The sequence below is a fragment of the Patiria miniata genome, unplaced genomic scaffold (genome assembly GCF_015706575.1).
Source record: "Patiria miniata isolate m_02_andy unplaced genomic scaffold, ASM1570657v1 HiC_scaffold_17, whole genome shotgun sequence".
Lineage (NCBI taxonomy): Eukaryota > Metazoa > Echinodermata > Asteroidea > Valvatida > Asterinidae > Patiria > Patiria miniata.
The window spans coordinates 6,852,946-6,873,556 of NW_024037055.1; positions in this window are offsets into that span (position 1 = coordinate 6,852,946).

A 20,611-nucleotide genomic window follows, 5' to 3' on the forward strand; every position below is an offset into this window, starting at 1 on the left:
TCTAGACATCGGAGCGAACCTAATCTTGCGTGGCTTCGGAGACAATCGGGCCTGCACTGTTAAAACAAAAATTGCATCTTCAGGCGAAATCGTTATTATACATAGAACAAGTTTGTTGCCAGGACATTAGAATACATCTGAGTTACTTGGCTGTGGTCGGTGTGGCATTAAATTTGTAGTCCATACGGACACATTGGTTTTTATGCCTCGTTGGAAGAGACAAGTCACGTGTGAAACACAGCCCATTAATAAATAATAATAATAATAACTGGATTTGTATAGCGCCAAATTACCAAAGGAAACAAGGCGCTAGAAAAGAAGAAAGAGGAATAGAAGACAAAAAACAACAAAAGAAGGACATGCAGCTACGTTTGGGGGAAAGGGTAGGCCTTGAGAGCCTTTTTGAAGGAAAAGACACTGCCTGAGTATCTGATGGAGATGGGCAGGTTGTTCCATAGCCGGGGGCGGCAACAGAGAAGGCCCTGTCACCAGCCAATTTATGTGACTTTGGGATAACAAGAGACTCACAAGCAGAAGAACAAAGGGAGTAAGGACTCTTTTGGATTTTGAGAAGAGAGGAGAGATAATCTGGTGCAGAGTGTTTAAGTGACTTGTAAGTGTGAACCAGTGTGCGAAACTGAATGCGTTCGGCGACTGGGAGCCAGTGTAGTTGTTTGAGAAGAGGAGAGGTAGGCCTATGGGTTTTATTTCCATTAGGAAATAAAATGTGCACGATTCCACGGGAGTCCAAATTACATCTGACATCTGCATGGGAAGTGGATTCGGTCATTTTCATTTAGGCTTTATTCTTGAGTCGGCCATATTAAATTGAAAGCGAGGTAGACTCTTCATTTTTGGAACTTGCAAGTAGAAATGAAAGCAATGAAAATAAAAGTTAATTACAAAGTAATATACCAGTCTGCTCTGATAAATAATTTAAAACGTGTGATTAAACATAGGCCCTGCCAAATGTTTTAAGCCACATTTAAAAAAAGAAGAAGAAGACTTAGTGAGGCTTGGAACGCACTCCGATCACAAAATAGTCTGGCACCATCCCATTCAATAGTTTGCAATTTATAAAATATATTCAGGGAACACGATCGAAAATGGCTTCGTCGTGCATAAGGTCTATGTATATTGGCCCGTGCAACTGTCGAACGCAGCCAAGCGATTCGGACGCCGCCAAACCAATGTCACCTTAAATATATCAATCAGTCGAATCGTATTAAATCATATTGAATATAACATGCATTCCTAAATGTGTTTTTTCATTACATAGAACTTATTAGGTGTAAGAGGTGATCATCAATTCTTTTGAAGAGCAACAGAAGATGTCTGTTTATCCAATAGCCACTGACTGTGACTAATGAAAAATATGAACTCTCCACCGCCCTCCGCGTTCTCAGAGAAGATTACCGCAGCTGGTTCTAGATTTTAAAAAAGGAACATAATATTCACTATATGTAGCGCAAACCAGTGACATTTCGAATCACGTCACCCCAGAAATCGCTCAAACAAATACCCGCCAACTTACCGTTCATTCTATCGACCCACTCAATGCTCGCAGGTGTTTTCAAACACCCCTGACAAACACCCCTGATTCACCCAGCAAAATAGGAGTGATGATGACAAGACCAAATAATTCTGTGAAAATTCACAAGCCGGGTGCCCTCGTGATTGGGATCAATATATCGGGGAAGTGGGGAACTATCGCAATTTTTTTGTCGGCCTAGGGTACGTCACCTTGTGTTGTCAGTCGCGTGTGAATTTTCCCCTCTGTATTTCTTCATTCTGATATTTTCCCACGTGGTATCCGGGAAGTTCACACGCCCTCGCCCCTAGCTCACGATGCCTTTTTGCAGTTCTTACATCCAGTCGCCATTTTTTAGGCTACGGTACAGAGATACGAATGGGCATGCGTAGTGCCCTCGAATAAAAAAAAATGGCGATGACGGGCGCGAGGTCACAATGTAAAATATTTGTAAGCCATTTCAACTGCGCATGTGCATGCGTCAATATTTGTCAATTTACCTGTTTGAACCATTGTATGCATTAATATTCATGCAGGGGGTCCGCCCGATAGTCCGAAGGTTCCATAGTCCGAAGGTTTATTGATCCGAAGGTTCGATCGTCCGAACGCACACATTTCCCATAACCAGGGGTTCATAGGCCTAGTCCGAAAATGAAATAAGGTGCGTTAATCCGAGTATTTCATGCATGGTCCGAAGGTTTGATAGTCCGAAGGTTCGATAGTCCGAAGGTTCGATAATCCGAAGGTTCATTTGTCCGAAGGTTCGATAATCCGAAGGTTCATTTGTCCGAAGGTTCGGTAGTCCGAATTCAAAATAAGATTAAGTAGTCCGATCAAGGTTCAATAATCCGAAACGAAAACAAGGTTCAATAGTCCGAAGGTTCATTAATCCGAAAGCACACTAGGTTCAATAGTCCGAATTTACAATAATGTTCAATGCTGTCATTTCGGACAGTTAAACCTTATTGTCGATTCGGACTGTCGAACTGTATCGTCTATTCAGACTGTCGAACCCTCGGATTATTTAACCTTGAACATTTTCGGACTATTAAGCCCTTCGGACTATCGAACCTTCGGGCTATCGAATCTTCGGACTATTGAACATTCGGACCAACGAACCTTCGAACTATCGAACATTCGGACAATCGAGCGGTCACCTTGATGCAGAGGGCACCAACGACATTGGCTAATGTTCATGTTCTGAAGTTAGTACAACAAACTTCAAAAATTATGGACTGCGCCATGCTTTTTTGGACTGTACCATGTATGTTTCTTTCTGCTGAAACCTCTCTGTAAACTGGTTTTTTTTATATCTTCTTTGACATTGTATGCAAAATTGCTGATTGCAGATTCGGTTACCATTGTCGCCAGGACGTGTGCACATCTATCTAATTTGTTTATCCCGAAATGAAATAAAAGATGGTGTCCAGTATACTTTCCTTTTTTCCCGGCCTGTTTGTTCCGAATACATCCCTGGAGCTAACTGTGGATTGAATTGTTACTCCCTCCCTAGTTTGCCTTTTTTTCCCCTGGGTATACTTTCCCGAAAATTCCAAAAATTGATTGAACTTTCGTTTTCAATTTCTTCTCTCGGTGGATTTTTGGAGAGAATAACAGTTTTCGTTTCTGGGGATTTTCCGGATGCCTTGTTTGTCTGGAGGAACTGAAGAGCTACACTTGTAGGTTTGTCTATACACATTCTTTTGTTGAGCAGGAATTCAGCTGGGTAAAAATAACACAAAATAGCAATCATCGACACTGCAAGACGAGAGTGGTTTTCAGTGCTGATTGTACAGGAGGAAAACATCACCACACACCGATCCAATCTTATAAAATCTTGCGGTATCCAGCCCTCAACTCCCGATAGCTTTGTACTCGAATCGGATGCAATTTCCTGTTTTCTAGAAAGCCACGTCTGCAGACCCGAACGCAATAATAGGCATTCTAACGCCTACTTGAGTGAGGTAGTCCATACCATAAGGTTGCTATCTACTCGAGTGTCTGGTTTCAGATACCTACAGGCAAACTTTAGGTTTTTTTTTTTTGGCGAAAGCTAATTCTCACGCTGAAACTATATCAACGTTTTCATTGTTCAGTTCAAGTTAGTTACATTGAACATTCACTTTTAATACATCAGATACCAATTTTGTATTGTAGTTGGAGATTGTAAGTTAGATAGAAGATTTCCACAGATAAAGGATTTCAGAACATTAAAACTTTAACAACATTTTGAATTTCTACACCGGATGCATACATTTGTATTTACAAAAAAAAATTGTCTAAGCTGGGAACCAACATTCTCATTGGAGAACAAATCAAAACATAGGTTACTAAAAAATATATATATAATTTATCGAGGTTCTGGCGAAGAGCAGGGTTTTATATTGTGTCGTATAGTTATCTGATCCTTGTCATAACTTCAAAAGCTGTCAATGGAACAGATTGCTCGCATATTGTGATTATTCTTCACAGATCGCAGACCACCTCTTCATTATCAAGATTCCAGTTGACTGCAGATAAAAGAAGAAAAAAATTGGCATAAGCAAAAGAAAACATGAGCGGTGATCATCATCAACCCACGGAGTTTCCAATCGACCGGGCAGGCACAGATATATTTCAAATTAAGCAACACTTAAGTGTCCAAGACAAGACAAAAGTAGGTCGAGCATTTCTGTTTTCATCTCGGCTTTGAAAAAAAAATTGTACAGTCAAGTAGAAGCAATGCAAACGGGTCATCAGAGAAGGAATTTGAAACACGAACGCAATCAACAGTGAAATTACAAGGTGTTAAAAAACAGTAGTATTTTCCAAGCGATATATCACAAAGATACTGATTGGTCAATAATCTAAGTCACCGCTACAGATTGACCATTTGCGAAACAAGATACATACCTGAGGAGTTTCCTTACATTCCCTTTTATTCAGCATTCAGCTACCGTGAGACACGATTGATCAATGTTTTCATTTCTTCTAGAAGTTATGTTTCGACAGTTTAGGAGGTATTTACTATATGGCACAGATCTATAAATTAATCGTATTCTATTGACAAGTGTTTCATCTGTTTGTGTGTGTGTCATTTCTGTTTACACTGGATGGCATGATAAGGGAATAAACATGTTTATTTTGATTTTTTTTTTTTTTGCATGTCTAATTATGGGGTAAATGAATACAAAAGTTACTGCATGTTACATATTAATAACCGTGTCTCATTTTTGGTACCATAGTTTTATCTTATGTATATACCTACATATAAAGCATTGTGTTTATCATCCATTCTTATAAGTGAAAGTGCAAAATTTCGGACACTATTCAACCAATCACAGATCCGTATCAGTACGCCCGTCGTTTCTGATTGGTCAATAGTTTACTGCTTTGTACGCATTACCGTATACTCTGTGTACGAGTTTCCAGTCCGTACTTTGGTTGAACTGTCGTGTCCAGTTACCTGACAATAGTACGCAAGGCGTACTTTACTTACTTCACTGGCCACGAGCTCCCATACCTAGCTTGATTTGTAAACTGAATTTTATCCCTGCGTATCGGACTTCATTTGTGGTGTCTGTGAACCTGTCCATGGTGAGCACTCTTGACAGGTGTTGCGTCGAATGTATTCCCATAGGCCACTTAAGCCACACCTAATACAGCAGCGGTTCATTTCCTCTACTTTCGATACTGTGACATTTTCACTGAAGCAAGAACAAAAAAAGGGCCATATTTGAGAGAAATTTACAATGAATCATGAATTGCTATGACGCCTGGCGATGGATCGACATTCGCTGATCGTGCCACAGAGGTCAACAGAAGCTGTGCCCCGTATGTTACCCGCGGGACTTTTTTGATGTTGAGGGCACGCCAAGGCGAGCTGAGGCGTAAATTTGGCGACAGAGCCGACCGGACAACGCGGCGCACGCCCCGGGAGGCTTATCGATTAACCCGGTGGTCACCCAAGCGTCTCGTTTGGTTCAGCCAAAGCTTGTCATGAACCGATGGGGATGACAGAAACCGGTCTGACAAACAGATGACTGTCACAGATGCGGGGATAATTGAGACCCGAGACCCGAGAAGTGGAGCCTGATTTCCTCTGCCTGGAAGTGGTCAGCAGATCACTCCTCTACTTACACGAATACATTTCAAATTAAAGGTTAAAAAGTTAATTCGCTGCAGAATGTATCTCCTGTGTGCACTGTCATTGAGGGCGCTGTACATCCAACCGAAACAAATCGCTCCGTTCGTGCGGTTCGCTCACGTCGTTTGTTAATTAAGAATATGTGGCTAAAGTACCAGAACAGTGTCACCTTATAGTGGCTCTCAAACTCGTTCCTATGGTGTCGAGCAGTAGGATCCCAAATACACGATATAAATCCATTAGGCCTACTTGCTAACTGCGGTGTCGAATACATGCAGGATACAGGAAGAAAAATGCCCATCCAGGGCTTACTATTGTATTGGAAACGAGGTTGAAAATAAAGTAAGCCCTGGGGACGAGGTTGGTCTGTAATGTTTGTTACGCTGTTTGTTGGGTGTGTTTGTTTCTTTGTTTGTTTGTTTATTTGTTTTCGGCTTCTTGTCTCAAGGGTGGTGTGTTTTCAACAGTTTCCTACGCAAAGAGGTTTTTCTGTGAAGTACATGTGCGTTTGGACCAAGTCATGTTGCGAATTCGAACCTCTGGGGAACACTTGGTAACTTAACCTGAACATCTTGGAGTACAGTCTTCGATGAAATTGAGGTGTTGTTGGTAGACGAGCTCTGGGTCATGACTAAAACTTTCAATCATCTTAGTGGGCTACTAAACCCTCTCTTACTGTCGTGGACGTTTTACGAATCAAGTCAAGATTTACCATTTCGGTAATCTAATGCACTCTTAACAAGGTTGGCAGCTGCTGTCATGGGGTACACAGCTGCGCCTTTGATTCACCAAACGGTATTTGAGTGACGCAAATGGCGTCACATTCGTGTTTACAAATTGGACGCGTGACACTGTCAAGTCCAATGAAATTACTGCATCCAAGACAGGGACATAACAAACTGCGTTTGGAGATTTCTAGTTGCCACTCTTATTACAGCCACCGTATACATGTTGCAGCGACCCATGCAAATAGTAGCATTCTACTGACTTGGGTAGAGAGGTAGGATGGGTGTCTTTTTCCCCCTTCAGAGATATTCAAGAGGCGCCATGAATATGCACTTATTCTTAAGAACCTGTGAAGGGTCGCACTATACAAGGCAGTGGGCCTTGTCGAGTTGTGCAATATGAGGTAAAATAACAATTTTGTTGTTGTGGCCCGGGAGTTTCGTTGTATTTCAATGGGGTCTCGCAGTGCAAAGTATAGGATTTCTTTGGGTTTTTTTTCTCGCGATTCAGTGATTTACTTGAGAATTAGGCTCTTGGGAAAATACTTCACAGATTCTTGTGTTTGTGCTGGCGTCTGATCATAGAGTCAGTGTATAATTTGTTTTTATTATATCACGGAATGTCTTAGCACAGAAATATCAACAGCCATTTTTTTTTGTTAGGATTGTGAGCAAGAGTTTTTGTTTTAGTCACCTTTATAGACAAACAACCGCTTGTGTGGAGCCTGGCGCAAATTTCCAGCTGTTTAATGAATACCAATGTGATTTGGCACCTCGACTTGGACGAGAAATTGACATTTAATGTTTCATAGATTCCGTCACTCAAAATAGACTTGGAATTATCAATCGGGGAAAATCTATTCTTTCTTTTTGAAGTGAAAGAAGAAGAAGAAAAAAATTTTATTGGTGGAGCGCCGTGGTCCAACGGTGTCTGATTCATTATGCATTATGCAATGGTGGTATGTGAATTCGAACCCTGACGGGAAACATTGTGTTTGAGTTCTTGGGCAAGACGCTCTACCACAATCGCGCCCCCCCCCCTCAACCCTGCAGTATAAATAGTATACCTGTGAGGGTAGAGACCAGATTGCTGCGGAAAATTGGTTTCACCGCCTGATGAACAGGGGTAATAACATTTGGTACAATGTCATGTATAAGTACCACATTATCACTATTATTACTTAACTAAGATAATGTATACAAATCATGAACATTAAGAATAAGCCGTTAAGGTATCTGAAGTAAATTGGAATGGGACAAGAATTGTGATTTTTGTTGCTGGCTAATAATACAGTTGTATTTCACGATAACTTTTCGGAAATAATATATATATATTTTGAAATCCAACAAGTTGACAAGTAGAATGCATTCATGATATGAAATGATATCAACAGCAATTGGAAAAAAAAACCCAAATTACCGGTATGTTCGCACGATTTTGTTTTTTTACAAAAGAAAGCATTGAAGATATAGCAGAATAAACCCTAATGTTAAAGCACTGGGACCACTGATTGATTCAAATTGAAACGGTCGAGGGTACGTTTAAGTTAAGTTAGACGCACCACGCACACACACACACACAACCTACGTTATGAATCACGGGGTCTGATGCCGCACAGCGCGCGCGATTGCCTGCAAAATTGGTGGAGGGGTGAACGAGTTAATCAGATCAGGCATCCATCCTGCAGACGATTTAATCAAGACCATTGGATCCAATTTGTCGGATTTTAAAGGTTGCGCGGAATTGCCGGTCAAGCTCGAATTGAGAACTCCGTCTACAGATAATGAAAAGTATTTGCCGAGACAATGTGATGCAATGCTTTATTTTTGTTTTACGGCAATCGCAGTTCTTTTCAAACGAAAATGTTGTTGTGGTGTGCTCTGCGAACATGACTCACATGGGGATAAAGTCGTTTGACCGAGTTTGATGCTTGACTGACGGTGTGGAGTCGAGTCCTCTCAAGTCCAACATGTCCTTCATCTCAAGTCAACTCACACTGCTGTTCAAATGAATCGTGACAAAAGCATTCCTTTGATATTGTTCATCCAGTGCTGGTTGAGACTGATCTGGTACACGGTGTCCTCTGGAGACATGTGCACAATAGGGAACGAAAGATTGTATACGTCTCCACAGAGCAATTTCTATAGGTGAATACGTCTCCACAAGGTTATCACGAAATAGATATATGGATTTTACTCAAAAGCTAGGAATTTCCAAGGCGTGTTGATTCGTCGCAAATTGAAGTATTTTATGTAAGGGATATTAAGTCCGAATTTCAGCCCAGAAAATTAATTCTGGTTTAAATAAGAGCATTTTAAAGTACACTTTCAAACTCGAAAACTTTATAGTACACGAGAATAAAGAAATAACTCCACAGGGATACAAATTTCAGTATGTCTGGATTTATGAATGGATTGTGATTCTCTTTTTGGCAGGACTGGAGATAGATTCGTAATGGACTATAATGTCTGCGATTTCCAATTTCATTCTGCAAATTCACAATTCTGTTCGGCAATTTATCGTTCTATTCGTCAATTTTATCGCCCCATTCTGTGAATTCATAATTGCATTCTGCAAATACACTTTACATGTGGCGATTTTATCATTTCATTCGGAAAATTCATCATTCCATTCGGCGACTTCATCATCTCATTCGGCAAGCCCATCCTGATGAATTCGCCTAATTTATATAATGGGGAATTCGCCGAATGAAAATGACAATTTCGCGGAATGAAATAACGATTTGGCCACATCAAATACTGATTTTGCCGAATGAAATAGCATAATTCGAAGACGGAATGATACAATTGCCAAATGATTTCGCCGAAATGAGTTATGAATTCGATGAATGGAATGACGAGTCTGCCGAATGGAAAGATGACTTTGCCGAATGGAGTGATGAGTCTGACGAATGGAATGATGAACTTGCCGAAGGAATGATGAGTTTGCCGAATGGAATGATGAGTTTGCCGCATGGAGTGATGAATTTGCCGAATGGAATGATGAATTTGCCGAATGGAATGATGAATTTGCCGAATGGAATGATGAATTCGCCGAATGGAATGACGAGTTTGCCGAATGGAATGATGAGTCTGCCGAATGAAATGACGAGTCTACCGAATGGAATGACGAGTCTGCCGAATGGAATGAGTCTGACAATGGAGTGACGAGTCTGACGAATGGAGTGATATGAACTATTGAAGGCATCTTTGGCTTTCCATAAGTTTGGGTTCAAAAAGTACCATCTCTCTTCAAAAAAAAAATCATATCTTGTTCAAGATAAACTTGGGCTTTTGGGCTTTAATTCCAAACCATGTTTTACACTTAAATAAATACTTCATCCCAGTGTGACCCATTTTCGGCAGACCCGTCACATCTGTGATAGATCTATTAATTAAATCATGCCTTGGTTATTATTTCATATCCCCGAAGAAAAAAAATCTCCGTTTTTAGATAGTTATCAAACCAATTGGCACAACGTGCAGAAACAAAGGAACGGAAAAGCGCAATGGGGCAGAATCCTCAACAGAAGGACATCTGAAGTGGGCAGGTGGCGCACTCGATCGGGGCGCGGTGTCCATCCCAACTAAAATTACTTCTGTGTGTGCAGACCTCGGTAAAAATGACCGGCGAAGCAGCTGGTGACAGAAAATCATTTCGCCAGCCGCTGTGCCTGTCTCTGGGACAAGATAATAATGATATCGGATTTGCACTGCTCTTCAAATGGAGTCAGATTTTTGATCAGGAAACAGCCGGGGCTGACTAAGCATTAAGAGGTGGCTTGATGCAACCAAATACATGTACTAGATATTTCTAGCTAGGAAAATCTGCAGTGAAAGGATCTGGTCAGGAGCTAAATTAATCGGCTTTTTTTTCGGTGTGTAGCGGCGAGATTTCCCGCCATTTTCTCATAAACTAGAGATGAACCAGACAGTGACTGTTTTTTTTTTTTTTGGGGGGGGGGGAGTAATTGAACGTTTTGCGTGATCAGACCAGTGATTTTGCTGCTCCTCAAAAGCTAGCTTATAGTGTTCTCTCTGTTCCTATAATGTCTGTCACTTCCGATTATAGACTTGCTTAAAGGTAACATACAACATTTACAAACATCAAAAAACAAAACTATATCAAAGTTATCATGAAATAACCTCACTGGACTGTAAGACAATTTATAGTCTCAAGCCTCCTGTGAAATCATGGCACCTGGTATGCTGTCATTTTCAAGAAAAGTGGAATTTTTTTATCAATTTCCAACGATGGTCGGCTGACCATTGTTGGAAAAAAAAGCCGATTTCTTTTCTTCCAAATACCGCCCCCAATTTAAGAAATTTACTTATTCCACATTTCGTTTGCAATCGTTACACATCCGTCAACGTGTGCAAGCCAGCTAGTCTGCTTTCCCGTTGTCTATAAATTGCACCGTTTCGTCTGAACTAGGGTCAGGGAACCAGACTACAAGAACAGCATTTTTTTCTTGTTTTTTTCCCCAGCATCCATGAACACAAAACTTTAAACAGGTCAGTGTAACAATATTTGCTGTAAAATATAACCCCCAAAATCCATTAATTTCTGAAAATTACAGCAAAAGCAAATGTTGTATTTTATCTTTAAGTCTCACCTTGGCCCGAAAGTTTGGCTCATACTGCAGACGACTAGTCGGATGGCCAAGGATTTAATGGGAAGAAGCAAAAAGAAGGAAAAAAAAAAAATAGAGATTCGACCAAATTGGTCCGGAACCAGCCTCACAAGGCCTGTCTGGTCTTGTTCGACGTCTAGACATGGACAATAAAAAAATACTTATGTTGATGATATAATAATACGTTTGTAGTGTATAACGTATGCCAAACTAAACAAAATCGTCATTCAATCATAATTCCAGCAACGAGATAGTCCAACCATACGCATCCATCAATAAACAAATGTACATATCTATATGTCAAGTATAAGCATTCAATTTAATTACAACTGACTGCTGTGTTTTTTTAGTTAATTAAATTTTGCGTCGGCAATCAACTGTAACACAATTGTATTAAATTAGTTAGTATGGGCAGCATGCACTTTTTTTATTACTAAATCAGACTTGTTCAGTGCATGACGCCGCTGCACCGTATGGACCCGTACCCACAAACCGTGATATTGCATTCAAAACTAAGTAATGAATGCTTCAGAGCTGGCGAGACGAAAAGTCTTCTACTTTTTTTAAACCCGGCACATGAATGATGGAGCACCTGTTTATCAAGCTGCAGCGCTTATATTGAGGCATGTTTCACCTGCAACCGCAATCAAGTCATCAATTATGCTTGCTCATTTCCCCCACCTGCCGATGGGAAGTTAATGAGGGATATTTCCATTTTGGGCAGACATCATAATGACAACATGATTGTATTCTTTTCAAATAGCGGTTCAAAGAAAAGTTTCTTGTGTAAGTGGTTTATGAAACCTGTACAAATAGCTTCAAGTAGTATAATTCTTGATTGAATGTTCAGTGTATTGAGGTACCGGATTGATTGACATCGTGCTTTCGTTCTGCAAGCCACATAGTCGCAGTTTTTCTTTTTCGACACTCATATTAAAGTGCAATAGGGTATGGACCTTTCTTTGCCAACCATGTGGTTAGTCTGGTTCCCTGTCCCCATCGTCCTTCGGACTTCAAATATGGGGACAGGGAGCTAGCAATGAATCCAGAATGTATGCAAATTATATGCATGACGTCATTAGTCTGGATCCCGTATTCAAAATCACAACGGCAATGTTTGCGCGCAACCAGCCTATTGCAAAATGGCAATATAGGCTTCGAATGTGCAATTTTGGAGGTGTCGAGCTTCGGTTTTTGCTAAATTCGAAAGTGTCTCACCCTGTATGTTATTCCAAAATGGTTAAAACTACAAATAATTGCATTCGGTGCCAGTAAGTGTCCATTTTGATGAACCAATCACATTTGATCGGATGCACACATTGTGTTAGTAGTTGCACTACAGCAACATACATGTTTACAGCAACATAAATACAAGTATACTGAAAAATTGCCTGGGTTAATTTTACCGAAGAAAGGTGAAAACTTGTGGTCATACAAGACCAAATTAAATTTTTCTTATTTTCTATTATTATTTCTATAAAACCTTTAATTAATCAGATTGTAAAGCTATTTCGGCAAAATGGCCAAAACAGCTCATGTTTTCGTAAAGATTAGTTTTTCCTTTTTTCTTCTTTTTCTTTTTAAATTTAATTTGGCCTTGTATGACTACAACTTTTGGTTGAATTTAAGAGAAATTATAACCCAAACAATTGGTTATAGAACAACCCAATTTTGGGTAGTTGCAGTTTTCACCCTTTCTCGGGTAAAAATTTTCAGTGTAGGAATACATAACAAACACACCACAAGTTTTGTGTAATAGACCTTATTCACGAAAAGAAGCCATTTTCTATCGTGTTCCCTGCATCTATTTTATAAATTGTAAACCGTTGGACGGGATGGTGCCAGACTACTTTATGATTGAAGTGCGTTCCAAGCCTCACTTTCAATTTTCTTTTTAAATACAGCTTTCAACATTTGGGTATGTTTCATCAGAAATGTTAAATGATCAGAGCAGACTTGTATTAAGTTGTTATTAACTTTAATTTCATTGGTTTTAATTTTACCCGCAAGTTCAAAAATGAAGAGTTTACCTCGCTTTCAATTTAATATGGCCGACTCGTGGCTAAAGTCCACACATAGCTCTGGACGTTCGGGCGTGAAAGGTGTGGTTAATTTGCCGATGACGTCACAAACTGTAAGGGGTGTTTGGTGGGCGGGGACACCAATGGACAGATCTCGATAAAAAATATTTAATAAAAAAGAAAAACAATTACAATTTTATTATATTACATATTCATCTTTGCTTTGTTACCATGTGTAGATTTTTCTTATTTTCTATTTTTATTTCTATAAAACCTTTAATTAATCAGATTTGTTAAGTTATTTCGGCAAAAAGGCCGAAACAGCTCATGTTGTCGTTATTAAGATTAGTTGTTTTTTTTTCTTTTTGTTTTTCAGACTTTTCTGAGGTCTATATCTAGAGGACTGAAGGTCCGATTCAGCTGTAACTTGGTGTTATAGTGTAATGTGTTATACATGAAATTTAGTGACATCTTGACGAATCATCTTCGTCATCACATGTCACATGTGTTCGTACAAGAACACATTTCTAGTTTTCCCATTAATACTGTAAGCTGTGCGACTGCATCCTACCCTGCATTGGTAAATATTCCAATAAGGTTCCGTGTAGCCAAGTCACACTATCGTTTACACTGATGTCGCTCTGTCCGTGATGAGGCGCGGTCAAGTAGCAATTCGAGTCCTTGGAGGAGTACAGCGGAGTGCATCTCACAAACGGAACATTCGTCGGAGTGCATGTGGGAAATTCTAGCGGGACGCAGCGGCGGTGAATCGCGTCGCGGGGACCCCTTAATGAAATGCCAGTGACACGCTGTACAAAAGACTCGCTGGCGTAGTATTTTGTAATAATAACAAAAATCCTCAATATCACAAGTGCTGGGGTTATTTTCTCGCGAAGCGGTCGCAATATTGATTCGATGGCCTTAAGAAATGGACACAATCAGGGTACGCGTAGGCGAGTACAGATGTGTTTGACCGGCGATATTTGTGGTACCTTGGGAATTGCGCGAAGTAACTAATTTATCGGTGACAATGAAGATGGAGTGCTTATCTAGGCTTCGTAGAGAATTTGAAATAATCTGGTTTGGGGACCTTGGTATGTTGTATATCTGCACACACACAAATATCAATTGAAAGAGTCTGAAACCTGCACACGAGGTTCAAAGAAAGAGACTAGAGTATCACGGGCGATGCGAGGTGCATGCAAAGTCATATTGCTGTTAATTTAATGCACATTTAACAACATGGGCGTCCGCAGGGGTGTCAATGTGGTGGGATGGTCAAATGTCCCCCTGCCCATATAGGCTAAAATGATAAATTGAGAATATGCTAGAGAAAGTACAAGAATTTTGAGAGCTTTGCCCCCTCTAGAAAAAATCCGGGCGACGCCCATGTAGAGTAAAAAAAAACCAGGCAACTTTAGGTAAAGACCGATTGCATTCAACAGCCATAGTTGAGGTGTTTTTTGTTATGTTAATTCAGTAACAATAAATGCACAAGATGTCTACCCATGCGAAACCCTGTTGAACAAAAGCACACACCTCCAAGATGGCTGCTGTGCAAACCATCTATCAATTGAAGTACAGAAGTATGACTACGATAAACAAAAATATCAGAACTTGATATTCGATCAAGTCTCTACCAATCAATGAAGTAAATGCTCCGGCATTTTTCATGATTGTCGATTTAAGCGAATTTTGTTCTTGTCATTACAGTTTCTTAGTATTCTTACTGACCGACACACAGTTTGACGGATGAACTTTCGTTGCGAAATCTCGCAACGACAGTTCATCCGTACACCGAGTATAACACCGTATACCGAGTGAATGATAAGCATGGATGGGCATATTGTTTTTAAAAAAAAATAAGTATTTTATTGAAAGGTCATCAGTAATATACACCCACAAATAACTTGGGAGTAGCCTACATGTATTATACAAAATCGAAATCAAATATAGCATATCAACAACAAATAGCCTGAAATTTTAACCGCGTTCAAGAACTTCCTCTATCAATATTCTGCATTCATCCGTTTCCCCCCAATTCCCAGAAGACACACATTGCGTGCAGAAAATAGCCCACTCTGAATATAACACAGTGTGTATCATACTCCGCGGAAAATTCATGTAGGCCAACTCGCCAGGATTAAACATTCAATATACACACCGATAGTACTTAATCAGGATCGGGATGTCCAGATTAAAAATTGAAAAGGGAAATGCTGCATTTCATTATCTGTCATCTGGGACAAGATTCACAAGAACCACGGGCCGCCCGCAACTCAGGTACAAAGATGTCTGCAAGAGAGACATGAAGACCCTTGACATCGACCCTGACTCCTGGGAGGGACTTGCAGATGACCGCAAGAGATGGAAAAGCGCCCTGAATCAACACCTCAAGACAGGGGAAGAGAAACTGCTGAGTGCAGCAGAAGACAAGCGGGCCCGCAGAAAGGAGCACAGCAACTCTGACAGAGCTGGGACCATCCACAGATGTGACCTATGCGGTAGAGACATGCCACTCTCGCATTGGTCTCTACAGTCACAGACGATGCCGCTCCAATAGGACAGAAAACTAGATGCATCATCCATGGTCAACTTTGACCGACTGAGGCCTACCTACCATGACATCGCAAAGAAAAGTTAACTTAACTCGTCCCAGAGGTATAGATACGAGTGCAGTTAGGTCAGAAGGCAGCCGATGCAGGTGTTTTTGTATGGCTTCGGCTACGTGTACCGTTGTGGGTCAACGGCAAGAAACCAAATTAAGCCCTAGCCATGCGCAAACAAGTCTGAAAACAGGCAAAGCGATGGTCACCCTCCAACGATGGTCCTATATACAACATAACCTGCTGTTTCAGCAGTGCATTTAATAACACCCGAGGGTACCATAACGGTCTTTACTTTAAAATCCACGTAGAATCATTTGCAATTGCCCATACCGATTCAATGAGAGACATGATTCCGCCACAAATGGTATCATTTGGAAGAAAACTAACATTGCAGGTGGTTTCAACATAGGGTACACGCGGGTACACTTTTAACCTACGTTACGTTAGCAATGGAATCCAGTTACGAGACCCCAAAGATTGTGTGCATACACTTTCTCTGTTTTTCTCAAAACGTTTAGTACCCAAAGTAAGCTTATGCAGCCTACTTAAGATTTTGAGTAATTGTGTTGCTTCAAAGGGGGAAATGTGCAGACAGCAAAATGCTCCTAAGAGGATCTGCCTTCCATTCATTCCACGACTAACCATTGTTTGACGCACGTTAAATTCACTCGCACTGCATGCTATCAAATTAATCCTCCACTGGGGATCAACATAAGAATTCACCCAAAACAAACTGCGGACGTCACCGTAGTAACAAAACGCTTTCCTCTCGCATAATGCGTTCAATTTTTAATTGTCTTAATGGGCAATTGAAAACCTTGATCAATTTTTCAAAGGACAGAGGCTTTTTAACTGGATGATCGAGTTCGCTGGGGCCGGCATGTTTGTTTTAGAAGTGTCTTTTGAGGTAGGCCTACATGTACTATAGGTCGAACATTAAATAATTGGGCACTGCATGGGTATAGGAGACGAAATGACAAACATTGTCACAAAATTCGTTAAATGGGATATTGACTTGTATGGTATGATAATAGGGGCGGATCTATAAGAGGATCTATGGGGTCTAAACCCCTCCAAGGCCTCCATGGGCCGCAAAAAAGAGAGAAAAATATTGCAGAAAAAAAAGTAGCACATGCCTGCTAACCCGCCCCACCCCTTGATAGCTAACAACCCCTCCCTTGAGCAAACACTGGATCCGCCCCTGTGATATCCTTCATTTAATTCTCCGAACATGAGGAAATTGTAACTGTAACAATTTTGCGTTTAGTATGAACAGGAAACAAAACCAATGATTTCATACGTTTGTATATGTAAAAGTAAACAATTATTAATTTTCTTCCACGCGTGTACATTGAACAGCATTTCATCCCCCGAAAATTCTTAACTTGTCGTTCTGTATCATTTTTTTTTTTTTATATACTGTATATATTTTTTGTTCTATTTATCAAATTTATTATCAAAACTCTTACGGCCAAAAGGCCGAATTGCGGTTCAATGTACAATTTATTATCGTAAACAAAAGCTTAAAAAGTTATCATATGTTTTCTTGCATGCGGACCGATTATATGATTTTTCTAAGCAATAATTTTGCCATCAATGGACAAAACGAAAAATACATGGCCTTGCACAACCATCAGGGCACGTAGAAAGAAAATAAAAATTTAGGATTAATAAAAATGATTTACGATTCTTCTTTCTGTAGAATAAACAAAGGCATGCATAATTACCTGCAGAAATATTCTAACTCTAGCCGAAGTGCAAAACTACCCTGGTATTTAAAAAACACAATATTTGTTTTAGTCTTTTTAGTAAAACCATTCGTCATTCGTTGATGCACGTAGGCACGTCCATAAACATTTGGACGATTCTGTTTTGACCTCTGCAAAGCTTGCTATTCCTGTAATTAAAACCTGTCTGGAAAAACTTATCTGCGGCCCATCTTCACATCAACGATCGGGGGAGCCGGGTTGGCGTGGCGGTACTTTCCTCGCCTTCCACCGCTGTAACCCGGGTTCGAATCTCGTCTGGGCCAATATGTGGATTGGATTCTCAGTCTGATTCTGTGGGCTTTCCTCAGAATACTCTTCTAGGCTTTTCCTCCCACCTCTAAAACTGTAATTTCTTCTCATTGTCTTCCCTTCACTGGGCCCCATGGGAAATCAGTGGATTCCAATGAATTGGCTATACCCAGTTAAAATAACAAATAAATACATACTAAAATAAAACAATGATGGTTCTGATCAAAGACTAAAACGGAGCAAGCCCTACCCCCCCCCCAAAAAAAAACAATAAAAAAATCCACACACAAAAAACAGGCTCACGTGATCTCCTAAAACAAATCCAACAGCTGATTTTTTTTCTCACGAATTCATGTCAGCAGCAAAGCCAGGCAAAAGGCGCCCAGACTGTCCCCCCATGCCCCTGCGTGTCGTGTCGCCCAGAGTCATATCCGCTACAATCGATTTTCCAAAAAAAATTTTAAAAAAATAAAAAAATATACGGTTCCATTATACACGTTGAAATATCTTCGGTTTCGAGGCATATGTACAAGCTTAGACGAACAGAAAGTCGTGCGATGAGAAAACACGTTGTCATGACAACAGGGGGGTCTGAATTCATCCCTAACAACGAAGGGGGAGGAGAGTATAAAAAAAAACCTAATCTTGTGACAGGGGGAAAGGCAACTTGTCATGGAGGATACAAATTGTTTTCACCTGCTATATAACACACACACCCATAGGACAACGCACTCAAATGTATTGAAATGATGAACTCCTAAGGGCGATGCACGATAGCACTATCAATATTTTCTAAGGCCCAGGGCCACTCATCCACCTGTTTAGATGAAATATTAATTGGGATAAGCGCGATGTTTTCTACCAAAAGACAAGCGGTTACTTTGAAGGCTTTTTAAATATGAATAAACCTTAAATCCTTTTAACATTCATCTTTAACACTGAAAAGTGAAACTAATTCCGAATATGGTAGAAACATGATAATTATATGTAATGTTAACGTCGCGGAAGAAAGCAGGGCAAAACAGAAACCGTTAACAGAACTATTAAAAACAATTGCGAGTGCACATTGCACAATAAGCTCTGGCCGTGTTGCAAGAAGTCTTGCATGAAAGTCTTGAATGAAATCGATCAAAATGATCCCTGCTAGAGCTGAAAAATGCGACGCCGAAAAACGCGACGCCGAAAAACGCGACGCCGAAAAACGCGACGCCGATGGCACATACGGAACACCATACTTTTGGTCAATTTCGGGGACAGACAGACAGACACCATGACAGACAGACAGACCGACCGACCACCAAGTGAAATGTAGAAGCTCCAGAGCTTAAAAAAAAACTAATGTGGCATGTGAGACGGTCGGAAGAAATAATTTCTATAGAACTGTGCATGCGTAGATCTACTCCATGATGAATTTCAAAGCATCATAAAGGACACTTAGCTACCACAAACAGGTTTTACATTGGAAAATGATAGTCAACATTAACAATCTCAATCAATTTTGAATATGTTATGCGCTTGATACATTCCGTCTTCAATTTAAACGATAAAAAAATCACTTAAACGGTTTTTTTTTTCAAGCCATTTCGTTCTAAATTTTGTTCCGCAAACAAGCAATACCAAAGCCACTGACACCTTTTTTTTTCAAAAGGGGATTTCTTTAAATGGAAATCATCAATCAGAAGGCTGGATCCACTCAAGGTGGTGACATCACAAACGAGACAAAAAGGAGGCAATTTAAAGACACAGACGGAATCTGTTGCTATTTGCACTTGAACTGAATCAGCAATTAGAATGCTGCCTATACGCCAAGGATTTTTTTTTTTGGCTTGATGATGAACTTGAAAATGAGTGTGCACAATCAAAACACTGCAGCTACCGGGAAATACAACGGGGATACGGGTTAGAATTCCAGCACGGAATTCCTGCTGAGCAATTTCTTACCGGTTTTACAAAAACAATGCCCTACAGTCATTCTTTGTTTTCTACTTCAAACCCACCTGTCTGCGTCTGCCTCCATACACCTGTCCGCCAGGAGAACCATTGTGATGAGAACAATGCTTTGAATTCCACAAATACCTATCGGGTTGTCTCCAGGCGCCATGGCGGCAAGCAACACGCTCCACGGGAGAACTTCCCTGATGATAGTCGGGAGCAAAAGATCAAATAAATGGAAATTAAAAACAGCTATCCGTCAAAGGAGAGGTGTTTGAGCCAGTCAACAGAGAGCAGGGTTGACGACAGGTTAGATCTGATGAGTTGAGCAGAGGTGCAGGCGTGCTATATAATGTATCTCTCTCCCACTCTCTCGCTAGCTAGCTCCGTTTATCATCGCAGATCACAATGTGATGCTCATCAGCATCGCGTGTTTAGTCTGCTGAAGCACGCGATCGTGTCCCCCCTGCAAGGAGCAACCATCTGGTGCTAATACGCATGCGCTGTTTGATCACCTACAGAATAACGCTTGGAAAGTATTAAAGGGAGATGTTGGGGCACCCAATCACAGTACACGCTCAAATAAACCAATAAATATATATATAAAAAAAACCAAGGTGGATTTTTTCAAACCTTTTGTTGATTTAAGGATCTTTTCGGGAGGGGGATCTAAAATATTGAGTTGCCTGTGGGAGATTTGTATCTGTTTTGATAACAAGAAATATTATTCAGATATCTCGGCATTTTGAATTGATCATATACACATTATGACAATGTTCTTGTCTGCTTGTGTTTTCGGGACGCGAGATTAATACCTCAAATTTGATTTAGTGCATGGTTCTGGTTCCGGAAAATCTATCATTTTGAAACTACTTCCTGATCGGAAAAGTTCTACCAATCTGTCATGTTGTTCGGTCCACACACACAAAAAGCTCTGAAAAATATAAACCAGTGAGAGTTTTAAATTAAAATCAAACTTACATTTGATATCAAACTAGGGAAAAAGTATTTTTAT